Source organism: Nannobrachium achirus, assembly GCF_963921795.1.
Source record: "Nannobrachium achirus genome assembly, chromosome: 14".
Taxonomy (NCBI): domain Eukaryota; kingdom Metazoa; phylum Chordata; class Actinopteri; order Myctophiformes; family Myctophidae; genus Nannobrachium; species Nannobrachium achirus.
In genome coordinates, this window is record NC_137821.1 from 4,953,992 (window position 1) to 4,972,026 (window position 18,035).

Sequence of the window (18,035 nt, forward strand, 5' to 3'; positions counted from 1 at the left end):
CCCATCCTAATGTACAGTACGCTTTAAGACAGAATAAGACATAATAAAGCCATAATAAGAAATAATGTGTTGGTAATTAGAACTAATATGTTTTATTAGACAGAAACAAAGACAGAATAGCAGAAAGAGCGAATACATTCTCTGGCACCGGCACCTGCCGCGGCAGGTACCGCCGCACGACCGGCAGTTCGCACGGCAGTCGCAGTGCATTGCCTCCGATAGGACTGGCAGTTCGACCGGCAGTCCCAGCAGTAGGCCGCGGCAGCACCAGCGATGCCGGTCCTACCTACAGTTCCGTGAGGCGGCCGTCGGTCCTATCGCCAGCGATGCAGCACGACTGATGGTCAAACTGGCGGTCGGCAGGTAATAAATAAAACCCTGTCCGACTTCGACTGAAAACGAAAGATTTCAGTCAAAAGGTCAGCAGTAGGACCGGCAGCCGCCACACGGACCGGCAGGTCCCGTCGCGGTAAACTGCCCGTCCGTGCGGTGGTGGCTGCCGTGGCAGTTACCAGCGATGCCGGTCCTACCTACAGTTCCGTGCGGCGGCCGCCGGTCCTATCTGGCCGGGCGATGCAGCACGACTGATGGTGCGAACTGACGGTCGGCAGGTGCCGGTGCCAGAGAATGTATTTGCTCTTTCTGCTATTCTGTCTTTGTTTCTGTCTAATAAAACATATTAGTTCTAATTACCAACACCATTTCTTATTATGGCTTTATTATGTCTTATTATGTCTTAAAATGTACTGTAAATTAGGATGGGACCATCCAAACTATTCTGTCTTCCATGAAAGGAGACCACATGGATAGGTATTTATATAAACTAAATGATATACATGAAAGGAGACCACATGGATAGGTATTTATATAAACTAAATGATATACATGAAAGGAGACCACATGGATAGGTATTTATATAAACTAAATGATATACATGAAAGGAGACCACATGGATAGGTATTTATATAAACTAAATGATATACATGAAAGGAGACCACATGGATAGGTATTTATATAAACTAAATCATATACATGCACATTCTCCTGTCAAAAGCATTGTGATTTTGGCCCGCTTTATTATTATTTTTTGCCTTGCCAGGGAAGCTGTATTTTCGTCTTCACGCAATACGTTATCAGCCTCGCGTAGCCAGATAATATCACTGTATGGACATTAGTCTGTTCTTCTCTGTATTATTATTATTATTATATTTTTTTCTCCAAAGGGCGGTTACAAAAAAGATTCAAACTGACTCTATTGGTTAGACCTATAACCAATCAGAGTAGTGCAAAGGTGATACACCCGCCCTACATTTGCATACTGGGCCCTGGTTGGTTCCTCACGACATGTGAGCCGTGAAATATTTGAATAACTGAGCGGGAGCAGACCTGATCTACCGAGCGCAAATTTTCTTTGCAATGGCAGACTGGTCTGGCAACGCCAGGCTAATACGCTATCGTTCCGATTAATAATAAATAAACCCCTGTCCGACTTCGACTGAAAACGAAAGATTTTGGTCAAAAGGTCCTTTTCGACCATAAAATGATATCCCTCGCGACTTCTGAAAAGCATTGGAACGAATGAGAGTTCGGAAATTTGCACGTCGGAAAACACAACTGACCGAACATTTCGGAGAAAGTATAGAATTAAGAACCTATAAAGGCTGATTTACACTCCGCCGTGCGAGGGGGGCGAAACGGTCGAGAACAGCAGACCTACAAGCTCACAAACCGTCGCGGACGCGACGGTTTGTGAGCTTGCAGGTCTGCTGTTCTCTCGGTGCGAGACGACAAGTATGAAGCGGGCCTAAAGTACTGTACCAACCTGGCCCAAAATCACACCCCATGTCACTGTTACACACCTCTATTCAGAAACACCTCCATTCAGAAACACCTCCATTCAGAAACACCTCTATTCAGAAACACCTCCATTCAGAAGATTGACTTCCATTATTCTAAATAGAGGTGTCACCTAACCCTAACCTCACACATAAAACCCACAGGACATAAACTACAAGATGACCTGTATGATTTTATGAACTAGGGGAACCAACCCAATCTAAAATTGCAACATTCTTTCTTTTTAAAAACAAGATGGCGAAAGCACTATTCTCTATACTGCATCTTAGGCATTGACTTTGCCCAGGACAATATATTGAAGTCTTCACTCCCTAACCTAACCTCAGTGGGGGTATTTCTGAATAGGGGTGTTTCTAAGTAGGGTTACTTCTGAATAGAGAGCTGCCCCCCCCCCCCCCCCATGTCACTGAGCTCTGCAACTATTTTATGATGTATGTTGAATGTATGCATTCCTTTGTGTGTTTGTGTGTGTGTGTGTTCGTTTTGGGCCGTCATTGATTGTCGGGTCGACCTCTGCAATCCGGATGGCTGTCATTAATTAATGAATTAATGTGGACTAATTAATGAATTAATTATAATATTTTGTTTTTAGCTGTGTTCTGTTCAGCATGATTCTGTCAGTGTTTCCCTCACTAACAGTATAACATACAGTAACAGCCACTCCCAACCTGTGGCCGGTGAGGGTATTGCAAGTCAGTAAGCGAAACGTGAGATTTTAATGGGGAAACCAGACTCAACTTTGCTCCTTGTGCACTCGTGGCCATATATGGCCTACTTGTGCGCCAGCAGAGCGCTCAAGTACTACTTCCGCTGTCTGTCTGTATGTGTGTGGGTGTGCAAGGTGGCACTCTGCCAAGGTGCCAACTTGTGCCTTGTTGTTTATTGCGACCGTCAGGTCACAGTTACTATCAAAACCTCGACCAGCTGTCCGTCAGTCAGTCTGTCACACGTCACACTTTTGCTCTGCTCATATCTCCGCAACCGTTGCCCCGATCCATGCCAAATTTTGCACACACACTCCTTGCCTGTCAAACCACAACCTCCACCCATCAATTCTCACATGGCCCTCTTCTAGCGCCACCATGAGGCCGATTCTTGCAAAACACATTTTTGGACACTGCTCCTACATATTTTGCCCTAAAATCACGCAAATCGGTACACACTTGCTCTACACTCATGTCATCAACATGGATCTGTCCCATTTAGCGCCACCTTCAGGCCGATTTTTTAAACACATTTTTGGACACTACTCCTACAGATTTAGCCCTAAAATCACGCAAAAAGCGGTACACAGTATCTCTACAGTCATGTCATCAACATGGATCTGTCCCATACAGCGCCACCATCAGGCCGATTCTTTCAAACACATTTTTGGACACTGCTCCTACACATCTTCCCCTAAAATCACGCTGCGACCTGACGGTCGCTTATCTCCCGATTAGGGAGTCTTACTGGTTTACTTGTTGGTGGCGAAATCACCAAGAACGCTGCTTCCTCATTGGCTAATGGCCCTGCCTTTGTACTGGCGACCAGAGGCAGACGGCACCAAAAGTTGTACTTGCGCGCTCTGCTGGTGCAAGTCATAATAGCATAATGATGTATTTAAAAAAACTGTAATCACTGCGACGCAGGTTAATTAACTTACAGTTAATTTATAATAACTTGAATGTTGGTTTCACTGATCCAAGGCAGAACACGGTTGATGAGTGCAATATGTGTCATTTTATTTTATTATTATTCTAGTCTGAACGGCGAAACAATAGCACATTGGAAACTGATCGTTGAGATTAGTTTCCAACTAGTTTCCCCCCCCCCCCCCATCATCTCAAAAACTAACTCATGCCAGGGACCCTCCAGGAGCAAAGATTAGAGTTGGAAATGTTTGCTTTAAAATACCGTAATTGGCAGACTATAAGCCACACCTGAATATAAGCCGTACCAGCTAAATTTAGAACGAAAAACGAAAGTGTATGTAACGGAGGTGATCCAAACCTCCCCACCCGGCTCCGAACCCGGGTCTCCTGCGTGAAAGTCCAATATCTTAACCATCACTCCAAAGGGATATCCCAATGGAACGAGGGCAGATACTAGACTTTTGAGGCCTCAGGCTGGGGCTGCGACTCTCTACGCCACGTATATAGTAGGCCTGTGCAAAAAAATCGATTCACTATATTATCGTGATGTTAATGCTGGCGATTCAATTAATCGATTTTCAAAGTTTAGAATCGATTTTCCCGATTTTATTTATTTATTAATTTTTTTTTTATTTTTTTTTTAAGGCGAGATTAACCTGAAGGTGAATTTGGTGAAATAACAGGCCTGCATGCAGCACAGTGATCCTTTTGAATTTTTTCATGACTGTTGTGTTCTGTGTTTTCTGGCACCTTGACCAGGAACATGTTATTGTAATGGCACTTTGGCTGAAATAAATGTCAGAAAGATTGACTGACTTTATTTGGCTGCATTGATTTGAAGTATATGATTCAACTTTTAATGTTTTAAATTGTTTAGAATTGTTTTAAAATTTCAATATAAAAAAGCTGTAATTTTTGGGGAAAAATCGCAATAATCGTGATTCGAATCGCAAATCGCATGAAAACGCAATTATCGTGATATAATCGAATCGTCACCCTATGAATCGAAATCGAATCGAATCGGGAAAAAGTGAATCGTCACAGTCCTAATATACAGGCCGCACCGGACTATAAGCCGCAGGTGTCCTTCCTGCTTCCTGCAAGAGTGCCCCTTGGTGGCTGTTAGTTGTAAAAATTCATAGATAAGCCGCATTGTTGTATAAGCCGCAGGGTGCAAAGCATGGGAAAAAAAAGTTGCGGCTTATGGTCGGGCAATTACGGTATATATGTCCAAAGATTTGCAGATGTTGCTCAAATGTTTCTTCTTTACCAAAAAAAATTGCAGATCGACAAGCAGATATGCAAGCTCATAGCATGTCAGTTTGTGCCAAGCTATGAGCTTGCATATCTGCAATTATTGAATACCATGAGTTTGTAGAACTGCAATTGTTTTTAACAGCATGAGTAAAACATGGCTCACATAATCGTGACGCTATATTTATAACAAAACGTTCTGGGGACCCCCTGGTACTCCCTCCCCACCCCAAGGACCCCTGGCTGGGGCCTGGGGGTCCCTGAACCCTGACTTTGAGAATCAATGGTTTTAAAATCTGATTTGTAAAGATCCTCAAGACTCTGAAACCTGCTTTATCATGAGATCAAATGAGAGAACTGGGATTGGGCTGCGGTCTGAACAGAAGCCAATAAAAAGACTCTGTTTGCCTTGCTGACCTTACGTACATAAAACTACATGTTGTCATGTTGGTTCTGAAGCCTGTCTGTGCACTTTAATCACATAGCAGGCTACTGTTGACTTCTCCATCCCAGCTGGTAAACCTTTATATCAGGGGTCTTCAACAGGGGGTCCGGGACCCCTAGGCCTAGGGGGTCCTCCAAATCTTCCCATCCTTTTTTATATTAACAACTTGAACCCTAGTGTCCATATTCTGAGAACTGTAGCCAAAAAATAGCCGATCTACAAGCTCATAACGCCTTACAGTTTGGTGTAGAGGGGAAAAAGAGCAGACTAAGTACAGAGTGAAAAGTCCAGTTTATTCGGTATTGACGGTTTAAGTGGTTAAATATCTGAAAACACAAATTGACATGAATCCAAAATACACTGAGTATTGTGCTGTCGTACTATGACAATACTGTATAATATGGTAGGCTATCTATGGGTTGTGGGGGGTCCCTGCTTCATCGCTCTCTCAGCTAAGGGGTCCTTGGCCTGAAAACGTTGAAGACCCCTGCTCGATATACCACACTGTGCACGACTGGGAAACACTGTTGAAGAGCATTTATTGTGCTGGGAGATGAAGATGATGATGATGATGATGATGAAGGGTTCTGGATTGTTGCTACTGAGAAGATTGTATTATTATGGAACACTGACTCTTAACGTTTTAATGTCAATGTCTTTTAAGTTCAACAAATAAAATGACTGAAAATCCTAACGGGCTGCTTTTGATTGTGATCTGTTGTGATGTGGTTGTGAATAAAACTATGGTCTATTTCAGGGGTGGGCAACTTTGATGATGGCGAGGGCCACTATATTTCCACCTTCACTCCAGAGGGCCACTATATTCCCACCTTCACTCCAGAGGGCCACTATATTCCCACCTTCACTCCAGAGGGCCACTATATTTCCACCTTCACTCCAGAGGGCCACTATATTCCCACCTTCACTCCAGAGGGCCACTATATTTCCACCTTCACTCCAGAGGGCCACATTGCATATTGCTACGTCCCACTTTGTCATTCTAGTACCTTATACAAAAGAAACAAAACGCATCGCACTGCGATGCGTTTTGAGCTTGTAGATCGGCTATTTTTGCTTCTTTTGAATTGGAATCCTGAATATCTTTTTGTTATTTTTTTATTATAACTATGTTTTAGGACTAGATGAGTTCACATGTAAACCCTTGAGTAAAGGGTTGTGGCTTAAAATCCTATGTATGATCACAATGTTTTATTAATCTCTCATGCAAAACATTTGAATCGTCTTTGTGGAAGAAATGTGTTGAACGTTTTTGACACATTGATGTTTCATCCAGACATTTACAGCTGTGTGTGTGTGTGTGTGTGTGTGTGTGTGTGTGTGTGTGTGTGTGTGTGTGTGTGTGTGTGTGTGTGTGTGTGTCTCTGTCTGTCTGTCTGTCTGTCTGTCTGTCTGTCTGTCTGTCTGTCTGTCTGTCTGTCTGTCTGTCTGTCTGTCTGTCTGTCTGTCTGTCTGTCTGTCTGTCTGTCTGTCTGTCTGTGTCTCTCTCTCTCTCACAGGCGTAATTTGATAGGGTTTTTGGGTTTTATAAACCCACGGGCCCCCCTAGTGGCAACATAAAATTTGTGTTCAATAGACGCCCAATGTGCCCATATTATCTTCATAATAAATTCATAGGCTAATTTGTCATTTCCGATATATTAGGGGTCTCTACTCTCCTAATCTGTGGGCCCCCTCATTAAAGTACAAGCCATCCAAGCTGTTTGGCGACCTGTCTTTGGAGTATTTGGCGAGGAATCCTAACCCATGTGGCGACATGTCCACGCTAGTTGGCGAGCTGCCCTAGAAAATTCATTTGGCGAGTTGGAAATTTGGCGAGTGGACCTGTATTCCTTTTATTTTCGCATTATCGTGAGCAAGCGCCAATCATAGACATCCGGTAATGTGCTATTCAAAGTTGTCAGTCAGTGAATTTAGCAGTGATATGGAAAGGGAGAGAGATGGAGAGATTATTTTATTTTGTATCATACTGTATAGGCCTATAATGCTTTGGCAATATAAGAATGCTTGTCATGCCAATCACTGTCATGGTTGATTCTTCTGCTTCACCTTTTTGGCTTGTTTGCGCCTTCTATTGTCTAAAATTAAATATAGACGAATGCACAGAACTCTGTCGTGTAGTTGTTCAAGGCTATACACGGCTGTGTGTGTGTGTGTGTGTGTGTGTGTGTGTGTGTGTGTGTGTGTGTGTGTGTGTGTGTGTGTGTGTGTGTGTGTGTGTGTGTGTGTGTGTGTGTCACAAGGGAACAGGTTTTCACTTTCAAGCAGGCTGTACATTGAGAAGCTCAACACTGCCCTCCACAGGCAAGAGTTAGCTATTAACTTTAGATTTCCGAATACTGCTAAGAGTCAGTCTCTCTCTCTCTCTCTCTCTCTCTCTCTCTCTCTCTCTCTCTCTCTCGCTCGCTCTCTCTCTCTCGTAGTACCAGATGGAGTGACGTTCAATATTGTCATGATCAGCTTTGTTTACATTCGTCAACGAGGAGCACATTTTGAATGATCAATTTATAATCGATGGATCAATTATTGTATATTTAGTCCTATTATTGATTTCTGGCCTTTGTTGTTACATCATGACAAGGAAACGACACAACCCAAACCTCTACTAGAGTGCTCTGGCCCTTTAAGGCCTGTATTTCAAATAGAGATACAAATGTTATTGTAATAGAATGATTTCTCTATAGCAGCGATAAATAAATATGATATTAATGTGGTTTTTATTACTGTATATGAATGTCTATGACATGTTCTTCACAATGGAGACACACAGCAAACAGGTTAATATATTCAATGTACTTTTATTGTGGAGACCAGTACACACATGAATATATTTCATGTACTTTTATTGTGGAGACCAGTAAACACATGAATATATATTCAATGTACTTTTATTGTGTAGACCAGTAAACAGGTGAATATATTTCATGCACCTTTATTGTGGAGAGCATTAGTACAAGTCAGCAGGTTGAATCATGCCATCCACTCATTAGGGAGAGACGGTAGGAAGTGCACAGACAGAAGGATAAGTGTCAGAACATGGATAGTTAGACCATACTTTACTATTTCCCCAGTTTGTAATCATACAGTGGAAGTTTGTAAACATACAGGGGAAGCCATCAATACTTGGTTTAACGTTCGCCCAATTGGTGTAGGTGGTTTTGGAACCATCAGACCACACCCACCAGCCCCACACATAAAGCTCATTCAGTCCAATCCAGGTCCGTCTCTGTTGTGGGTCAAAGTTCTTGATGAGGGTGAAGACATAGTTGAACTCCTCTTCACTGTGGATGGACACCAGGTTGGCACCTTGAGACACACAGTTCTTCTCCGCTTGGCCAAAGGTCATGGGTGAAGAGACGTACTTGTAGCAGCGACCGTTGAAGTTGAACCAGAACTCTGGACAGAATGCACGTTCTAACTGCACCTCGGCCAGGGGAGCAGCGGCCAAAGTGCCTACACACGCACACGTGCACATGAACACACACACACACACACACACACACACACACACACACACACACACACACACACACACACACACACACACACACACAGGAAAGGAAATAAAGTTGACAGTGTTGGCATAGATACTGTACATAGAGATAGATACTTCTTGGTACAAAATGTACCAAGAAGGTACAAAAAGAGTTACACTTACTGTATACACTCACACACAGAGTTACACTTACTGCATACACTCACACACAGAGTTACACTTACTGTATACACTGATTGATTGATTGATTGATTGATTGATTGATTGAAGGCTTTATTAGAAGTTTGCATAGGAAAATGTACAGATTCATGACGGTACAGTTCACTGGTACAAGGTCTACTAAAAGGAGATCCATGAAAAGACTAAGCTTATTTCAACAGGAAACCATTTAAGTATCTCATATAACATTGAATGACAGACAAATAGAACACAGTACTATGCAGTAGATATGTAAAGAAAAAAAGAAAACAGTAGGTCTATACAATCAGTAAGTACAGTATATACAATATATACAAGGAAGGGGCAGGTAACAGTAAGTCTAAACAAACAGTATGTACAGTATATACAAGGAAGGGGCAGGGAGGGTAGGGTTGGGCTAGGTATTTACCAGTTGTGAACGGCTGCTGCCTGTAAGTGGTTTTTTAGGGCAATTTTAAAGGATGCTAGTGATCCACACTCCTTTATGGCCTTCGGTAAGGCATTCCACATTTTTGTGGTGTAGCAGAAGAACGAGTTCGACCCTTTCTTTGAGTTGACTCTGGGTTGAACGTGATCTGTGGCACTGCCTCTGGTGTTGTAATTATGGACATCCTTAACGTTTATAAAGTATTTTGACAGGTACTTGGGTATCATAGTGGTGTAGTGTATCTTGTACACCAGGCCCATTGCAAGTTGCTGTACTCTGTCATCTACTCTGAGCCACCCCACTCTTAACTGGTGAGTAGCGGTGAGGTGAGGTTTAGTTTTTAGGGCTTGTGGGGCGTCACGATACCATACGTGGACTCCATAGTCAAAGAGGGGCTGGATTATTGCACCAGCTATGGTCTTCAGTGTGTTGAAGTTGACCATTGGGGCGATCCTCTGTAGGAAACGAGTTCGTTGGTTGATTTTTTGTATTACTTTTGAAGTCATCTTTTCGCTGGAAAGATTAGCTTCAAGGATACATCCTAAGTAAGAGATTTCGTTTTTTCGTGTTATGACCTTGTCACCCACTTTGATTGTGAAGTTCTCTACCTTTTTGAGGTTATGATTTGATCCAAAGAGGATGGACTCGGTTTTGCCCAGGTGAATTGATAATTTGTTGTCGTTAAGCCATGTGCAGATCTTACTCAGTTCAGAGTTAAGTGTCTTTTCAACCTGCAAGTGGTCCTTGCCCGAGACTAGGAGAGCTGAGTCATCCGCGAACAGAGTTCTCACACACAGAGTTACATTTGCAGATGTTACAGTGCAGTTATGTTTTCCAGAGATTAAAATGCTTGTGTAAAATGGGCGTATAAATGTTTAACTGGAGTGAGTGGATCTTGGGTTGGGGTCATGGGTGCAAAAATTGGAAATGCTGAATGATCATACAGGAGGCTTAAAATTATGGTATTTGAAAGAAAACTATCTTATGCAGCTAAGAAACAGAAATCACTCAGATTCTGGCCGTAGTCACCACAAAACGGGGGTATTTCCCGAAACCTAGATTAGGCATAAAGCCTGGATTTATCAGCTATCCTGATTTTTACACACATTTTACATAATATACTAGTTCAGTGTTGGACTCAGAGCTTTGAAATCTCTTCCTGGTCCGTCGGCAGGGCCTGGCATGCGTTGGAGGAAGGTATAGTAGCCTACACGGCTATTGGAACAAAACCGGAAAGGAATATTTGGAAACAACAGGAATAAGGAAGCCCCTGGCTCCTGGACCACAGTTCGCCGTTTTTTATATAAAAGATCCGATTTAAATATGAATACACTGTATTGGCTAAAAGGCCATGACCCATGACTACAAACACCTTATTCGTTATGTTAAATATAGCTACTGATAAAGTAGCCTAATGAATGAACAACGCAAAGTGTTGTATTTCTGCCTTGCAGCAGGCTATGTGGGGGGAGTGGGACTGAGTTACTAGGGCCCAAGGGGAAGGGCCTTAATTATATTATACTTTAGCTATTGAAAAATAGCAGATATATAAGCTCACTCTGTGCCGTGCTGCGAGCTTGTAGATCTGCTATTTTTGAAATCCCCCGATGAAGAACATTCATGTGGGCCCGCAGTGAATCCTTGTACCCAGGGCCCAGAATTTGGTGCGACGACACCCTTGGCTGCATCTACTACTCTCGGTAGCTAAAACTTTTCTGGAATCGCGACCATTTCACGCCAGAGATATCAAATGTTATAGTTGTATAAGCAATCGGCATGATAAGAAACATGTTGGCCTAGCCTACATTTGAAGCAGTTTATTCTGGTTGTTGTTTAATGGAGAGTATAGCCTACATGATTTGTTGCTATAGGCTGTTTAAACACAACATCTCAGATCAAATAAATACATTAACACACCGTTTGGGCGTTAAATTCACTTATAGGTATATTCATTAAGTGCTGCTATTTGTTGTCTTTCTTGCCTTGTGTGATGTGGTACACATAACTGTCCAGTCCAGTGATAAGTTGGCTTATATTAGATGAAGTAGCCTATTCCTTTGTGCTTCTTGATAAACACATACTGTAGAATGTGTTGGTATAAAATGGGTCATACACTTATTTTCTCAGTTCATATGACAAGACTTGATGAAACTCACATGCTGCCCAGGTCAATAACACTAATCATTTTAATGGCATGAATCGTGAAAAGTCTGTGATGATAATGTTGGCACTTGGCAGTGCATGCTTATGGCTGATGTTAGGGGTGCAACGATCCAGTTTTTTCTATTCCGATCCGATCCGATATATTAATTTGGCTATTTCCCGATAACCGATACGATACCCGATATTTACAGTAGGCTACATAGCAAAAAAAAAGGAGAAAAAAATGCATCACCTTTCAATTAAAGCCATTTATTAATTGTAGGATAGGCTCAGTTCAAATAACAGAGTGCAACTCTTTATATAAATTCTTCAAATAACCATTTAGAAAAAATATGCTACTTAAAGAAGATTCCTTTGGGGGGTATTTTTTTCCTGTATAGTAAGTGAATGGGTAGGTACAAGAAATCATTAAAAAGGAACCCCTTGGGATGATATTTTCAGCTTGGCATCCACGGAGGATACTCCTCCGTGGATACCCAGTGCATATTCTCTGCATTCAAACGTCTGAGAAATGGTGAAAAAGTCGGATTGAATGCGAAGAGAGCAGTCGAAGCCGGTGGATGGGCAGTATGTTGACATACATCCTGCATGCTGACAGAGAATGACTGAGTGACGGGCTCTGACAGAAGTCAGCTTTAAAGCTTGTCGTACGTAGCAACAGTAACGAGGGCGGAGAGGTGGGGACGGAGCACCCGATAGACGATAGTCATGAATTAAGTTAGCGATAAGAGTAATATAACAGCCTGTCTAGGTGTGATTATGCTAGCAGTGGTGTAAAGCAATTACCGTAAGTACATTTACTTAAGTATTGTGTATAATCTTGAGGTATTTGTACTTTACTTGAGTATGTCCAATTTCCAATACTTTTACTTCTAGGGTTAACAGCTGTGGTGTTTATTTTAGACACCAGGCTTAGGCCTAAAATGCCTCAACTCATGATTGCCCTGAAACTTCACATCTGCCCATACATGGGAAACTGGTGGCCCGGGGGCCACATGCGGCCCTCACCTTCACTTAATGTGGCCTGCAGGTTAATATCAGAATACTGATAAATTATTGATTTCAGCTGTTACAATTCCAAACATGCAAACATGACCTGCTTTAATTACTTCAGTCTATATTAGCAGCTTAATGACTAGTAATAGCCTTTTTTATGTCCAATGTATTTGTATTTGAGTTCATAAAGTTAACATAAGACCATATAAATGCTTTGGAAATTAAATACATTTTTTACTTTTCAGGATTCCAATTCCAAAATAGCAAAAATAGCAGATCTGCAAGCTCAAAACGCGTCACACTGCGACGCGTTTTGAGGTTGTAGATCGACTATTTTTGACTGTATATGCATTGTGGCCCTCTGGAGTGAGTGAGAAAATAGAGTGGCCCTCTCCATCATCAAAGTTACCCACCCCTGCATTGGCCTGTTATAGCGCCACCGGAAGGCCGATTTTTGCAAACACATCTTTTGATATTACTCTGACACAATTTGACCAAACATCACACATCGGTACACGTTATCTCTATAGTCATGTCACCATGACAGACCAGTCCAATGTGTCATATTTCATCCTGGTTGGTTCAGATTGACTTCCCACTACCTTGCCTGGTGGAGACATGTGCTCCAAGGAGCATTTTCTTCTCCAGTTTATGAGCTCTTGTGAGATTCCATCTCTCTGCTCCAAGGGTCTCGTTCTCTGTCTTCAGCTCAGGCCAGTCATACGCCAGGGTCTCATTCTCCAAGGTACTGGCGTGCACGGTGCCTGGTACACACACACACACACACACACACACACACACACACACACACACACACACACACACACACACACACACAAGAATAAAGGTGAGGAATGGGACCAGAACAGGTTCTTCACATAGCATTAAAGAGCATCATTTAGGTAGGCTGCATGAGGTGCAACCATAAGGCCATATGGAACCATATGGCAGGTACATCTCTACACAAGTTTCACCGTGGAAACTCATGGGGGTTTAACCCATTTAGGCCTAGAATTATTGAATGCTTTAACTGATATACAAGCTCACAGCACGGCCGCGCTGTGAGTCGTGAAAATGTGTGCAAATCTTTGACTTGTATGTATTTTCAAAGCAAATGTTTGCAACTAAAATTTTGCTTCTGGGGGGTCCCTGGTACTAAATATTTTGAGATGGGGGTCCGTGGCCAAATACATATAATTTTGGGGGTCCTTCACATGAAAAAGTTTGAGAACCACTGACACAGTAGTCTCTCAAGAACAGACTAACTGAGCTCCAGTTAAGTGAAAAGGACCTTTTCTTTGACGATGGCTGACCAGATTGCTGACATAGAAACACAGGTTTTTAAAAACATCTTAGAAGGATTCAAAAGACACCTGGTGTCATATGAAAACCTATGGTCTTTAAGAGAAGCATTATTTGAATGTACCTAGAGTCATATGAAAACCTATGGTCTTTAAGAGAAGCATTATTTGAATGTACCTAGAGTCATATGAAAACCTATGGTCTTTAAGAGAAGCATTATTTGAATGTACCTAGAGTCATATGAAAACCTATGGTCTTTAAGAGAAGCATTATTTGAATGTACCTAGAGTCATATGAAAACCTATGGTCTTTAAGAGAAGCATTATTTGAATGTACCTAGAGTCATATGAAAACCTATGGTCTTTAAGAGAAGCATTATTTGAATGTACCTAGAGTCATATGAAAACCTATGGTCTTTAAGAGAAGCATTATTTGAATGTACCTAGAGTCATATGAAAACCTATGGTCTTTAAGAGAAGCATTATTTGAATGTACCTAGAGTCATATGAAAACCTATGGTCTTTAAGAGAAGCATTATTTGAATGTACCTAGAGTCATATGAAAACCTATGGTCTTTAAGAGAAGCATTATTTGAATGTAACTAGAGTCATATGAAAACCTATGGTCTTTAAGAGAAGCATTATTTGAATGTACCTAGAGTCAAATGAAAACCTATGGTCTTTAAGAGAAGCATTATTTGAATGTACCTAGAGTCATATGAAAACCTATGGTCTTTAAGAGAAGCATTATTTGAATGTACCTAGAGTCATATGAAAACCTATGGTCTTTAAGAGAAGCATTATTTGAATGTACCTAGAGTCATATGAAAACCTATGGTCTTTAAGAGAAGCATTATTTGAATGTACCTAGAGTCATATGAAAACCTATGGTCTTTAAGAGAAGCATTATTTGAATGTACCTAGAGTCATATGCAAACCTATGGTCTTTAAGAGAAGCATTATTTGAATGTACCTAGAGTCATATGCAAACCTATGGTCTTTAAGAGAAGCATTATTTGAATGTACCTAGAGTCATATGAAAACCTATGGTCTTTAAGAGAAGCAATATTTGAATGTACCTAGAGTCATATGCAAACCTATGGTCTTTAAGAGAAGCATTATTTGAATGTACCTAGAGTCATATGCAAACCTATGGTCTTTAAGAGAAGCATTATTTGAATGTACCTAGAGTCATATGAAAACCTATGGTCTTTAAGAGAAGCATTATTTGAATGTACCTAGAGTCATATGAAAACCTATGGTCTTTAAGAGAAGCATTATTTGAATGTACCTAGAGTCATATGAAAACCTATGGTCTTTAAGAGAAGCATTATTTGAATGTACCTAGAGTCATATGAAAACCTATGGTCTTTAAGAGAAGCATTATTTGAATGTACCTAGAGTCATATGAAAACCTATGGTCTTTAAGAGAAGCATTATTTGAATGTACCTAGAGTCATATGAAAACCTATGGTCTTTAAGAGAAGCATTATTTGAATGTACCTAGAGTCATATGAAAACCTATGGTCTTTAAGAGAAGCATTATTTGAATGTACCTAGAGTCATATGAAAACCTATGGTCTTTAAGAGAAGCATTATTTGAATGTACCTAGAGTCATATGAAAACCTATGGTCTTTAAGAGAAGCATTATTTGAATGTACCTAGAGTCATATGAAAACCTATGGTCTTTAAGAGAAGCATTATTTGAATGTACCTAGAGTCATATGAAAACCTATGGTCTTTAAGAGAAGCATTATTTGAATGTACCTAGAGTCATATGAAAACCTATGGTCTTTAAGAGAAGCATTATTTGAATGTACCTAGAGTCATATGAAAACCTATGGTCTTTAAGAGAAGCATTATTTGAATGTACCTAGAGTCATATGAAAACCTATGGTCTTTAAGAGAAGCATTATTTGAATGTACCTAGAGTCATATGAAAACCTATGGTCTTTAAGAGAAGCATTATTTGAATGTACCTAGAGTCATATGAAAACCTATGGTCTTTAAGAGAAGCATTATTTGAATGTACATAGAGTCATATGAAAACCTATGGTCTTTAAGAGAAGCATTATTTGAATGTACATAGAGTCATATGAAAACCTATGGTCTTTTAGAGAAGCATTATTTGAATGTACCTAGAGTCATATGAAAACCTATGGTCTTTAAGAGAAGCATTATTTGAATGTACCTAGAGTCATATGAAAACCTATGGTCTTTAAGAGAAGCATTATTTGAATGTACCTAGAGTCATATGAAAACCTATGGTCTTTAAGAGAAGCATTATTTGAATGTACCTAGAGTCATATGAAAACCTATGGTCTTTAAGAGAAGCATTATTTGAATGTACCTAGAGTCATATGAAAACCTATGGTCTTTAAGAGAAGCATTATTTGAATGTACCTAGAGTCATATGAAAACCTATGGTCTTTAAGAGAAGCATTATTTGAATGTACCTAGAGTCATATGAAAACCTATGGTCTTTTAGAGAAGCATTATTTGAATGTACCTAGAGTCATATGAAAACCTATGGTCTTTAAGAGAAGCATTATTTGAATGTACCTAGAGTCATATGAAAACCTATGGTCTTTAAGAGAAGCATTATTTGAATGTACCTAGAGTCATATGAAAACCTATGGTCTTTAAGAGAAGCATTATTTGAATGTACCTAGAGTCATATGCAAACCTATGGTCTTTAAGAGAAGCATTATTTGAATGTACCTAGAGTCATATGAAAACCTATGGTCTTTAAGAGAAGCATTATTTGAATGTACCTAGAGTCATATGAAAACCTATGGTCTTTAAGAGAAGCATTATTTGAATGTACCTAGAGTCATATGAAAACCTATGGTCTTTAAGAGAAGCATTATTTGAATGTACCTAGAGTCATATGAAAACCTATGGTCTTTAAGAGAAGCATTATTTGAATGTACCTAGAGTCATATGAAAACCTATGGTCTTTAAGAGAAGCATTATTTGAATGTACCTAGAGTCACATGAAAACCTATGGTCTTTAAGAGAAGCATTATTTGAATGTACCTAGAGTCACATGAAAACCTATGGTCTTTAAGAGAAGCATTATTTGAATGTACCTAGAGTCATATGAAAACCTATGGTCTTTAAGAGAAGCATTATTTGAATGTACCTAGAGTCACATGAAAACCTATGGTCTTTAAGAGAAGCATTATTTGAATGTACCTAGAGTCACATGAAAACCTATGGTCTTTAAGAGAAGCATTATTTGAATGTACCTAGAGTCATATGAAAACCTATGGTCTTTAAGAGAAGCATTATTTGAATGTACCTAGAGTCATATGAAAACCTATGGTCTTTAAGAGAAGCATTATTTGAATGTACCTAGAGTCACATGAAAACCTATGGTCTTTAAGAGAAGCATTATTTGAATGTACCTAGAGTCATATGAAAACCTATGGTCTTTAAGAGAAGCATTATTTGAATGTACCTAGAGTCATATGAAAACCTATGGTCTTTAAGAGAAGCATTATTTGAATGTACCTAGAGTCATATGAAAACCTATGGTCTTTAAGAGAAGCATTATTTGAATGTACCTAGAGTCATATGAAAACCTATGGTCTTTAAGAGAAGCATTATTTGAATGTACCTGAATGTGTCAGGCACAGCAGTAGGAGTCCAGGAACCAGCAGCATGAGGTCTTCTAGAAGGGTCTCTGTGTGGATGGTCTTCTTGGGGGGTCCCTGGGTCAGTGGATGTTGGGTTGTGGTCTTCTTGGGGGGTCCCTGGGTCAGTGGATGATTCTAGGAGGCTGTGTGTCTTTTTATCCCTTCCAAATGAGGGGGCGTCTTCACAGCTGGCATCGTTTGATTGGTTAATGTCCTCCAGCCCCATAAAGCAGGGGTCAGCAACCTTTTTGACATGAAGTGCCAGGTTTTTATTTTCTTGATTGTCAGACCAACATTACGTTTAATTATGTTATGATGACACCACAACAGATCATATATTCTATTTTCCTTCTCCTTTTAGAATACAAAATATCTTCGCTCCCTGCTGGAACATAATTATAAATTTATTTTTAAAACGTTTCTAACTCCAGTTTGTTTAAACAAAATGTCCCAGGAGTATTCCCCATTATGTAATAAATGTAAATTAACTTTGGGTACATATTCACACATGTTCTGGTTTTGTTCCAAAATTAAGCCCTTTTGGCAAACAATTCATGCTTCAATTGAAAAAATCTTCAAGTTTAAACTGAGGAAATCTCCTATT

The 18,035-nt window shown here is 40.3% G+C and overlaps 1 long non-coding RNA gene across 1 annotated transcript; it reads right to left on the minus strand.

Annotated features, from left to right (window-relative positions):
* Positions 1-7,990: 7,990 nt before the first annotated feature.
* Positions 7,991-17,572, minus strand: LOC308298279. The gene is made up of 3 exons (XR_013962693.1): positions 17,413-17,572; positions 13,091-13,252; positions 7,991-8,661 (listed from the first exon to the last, which is right to left on the minus strand). It is a non-coding gene; the product is annotated as an uncharacterized lncRNA (long non-coding RNA).
* Positions 17,573-18,035: the final 463 nt, after the last annotated feature.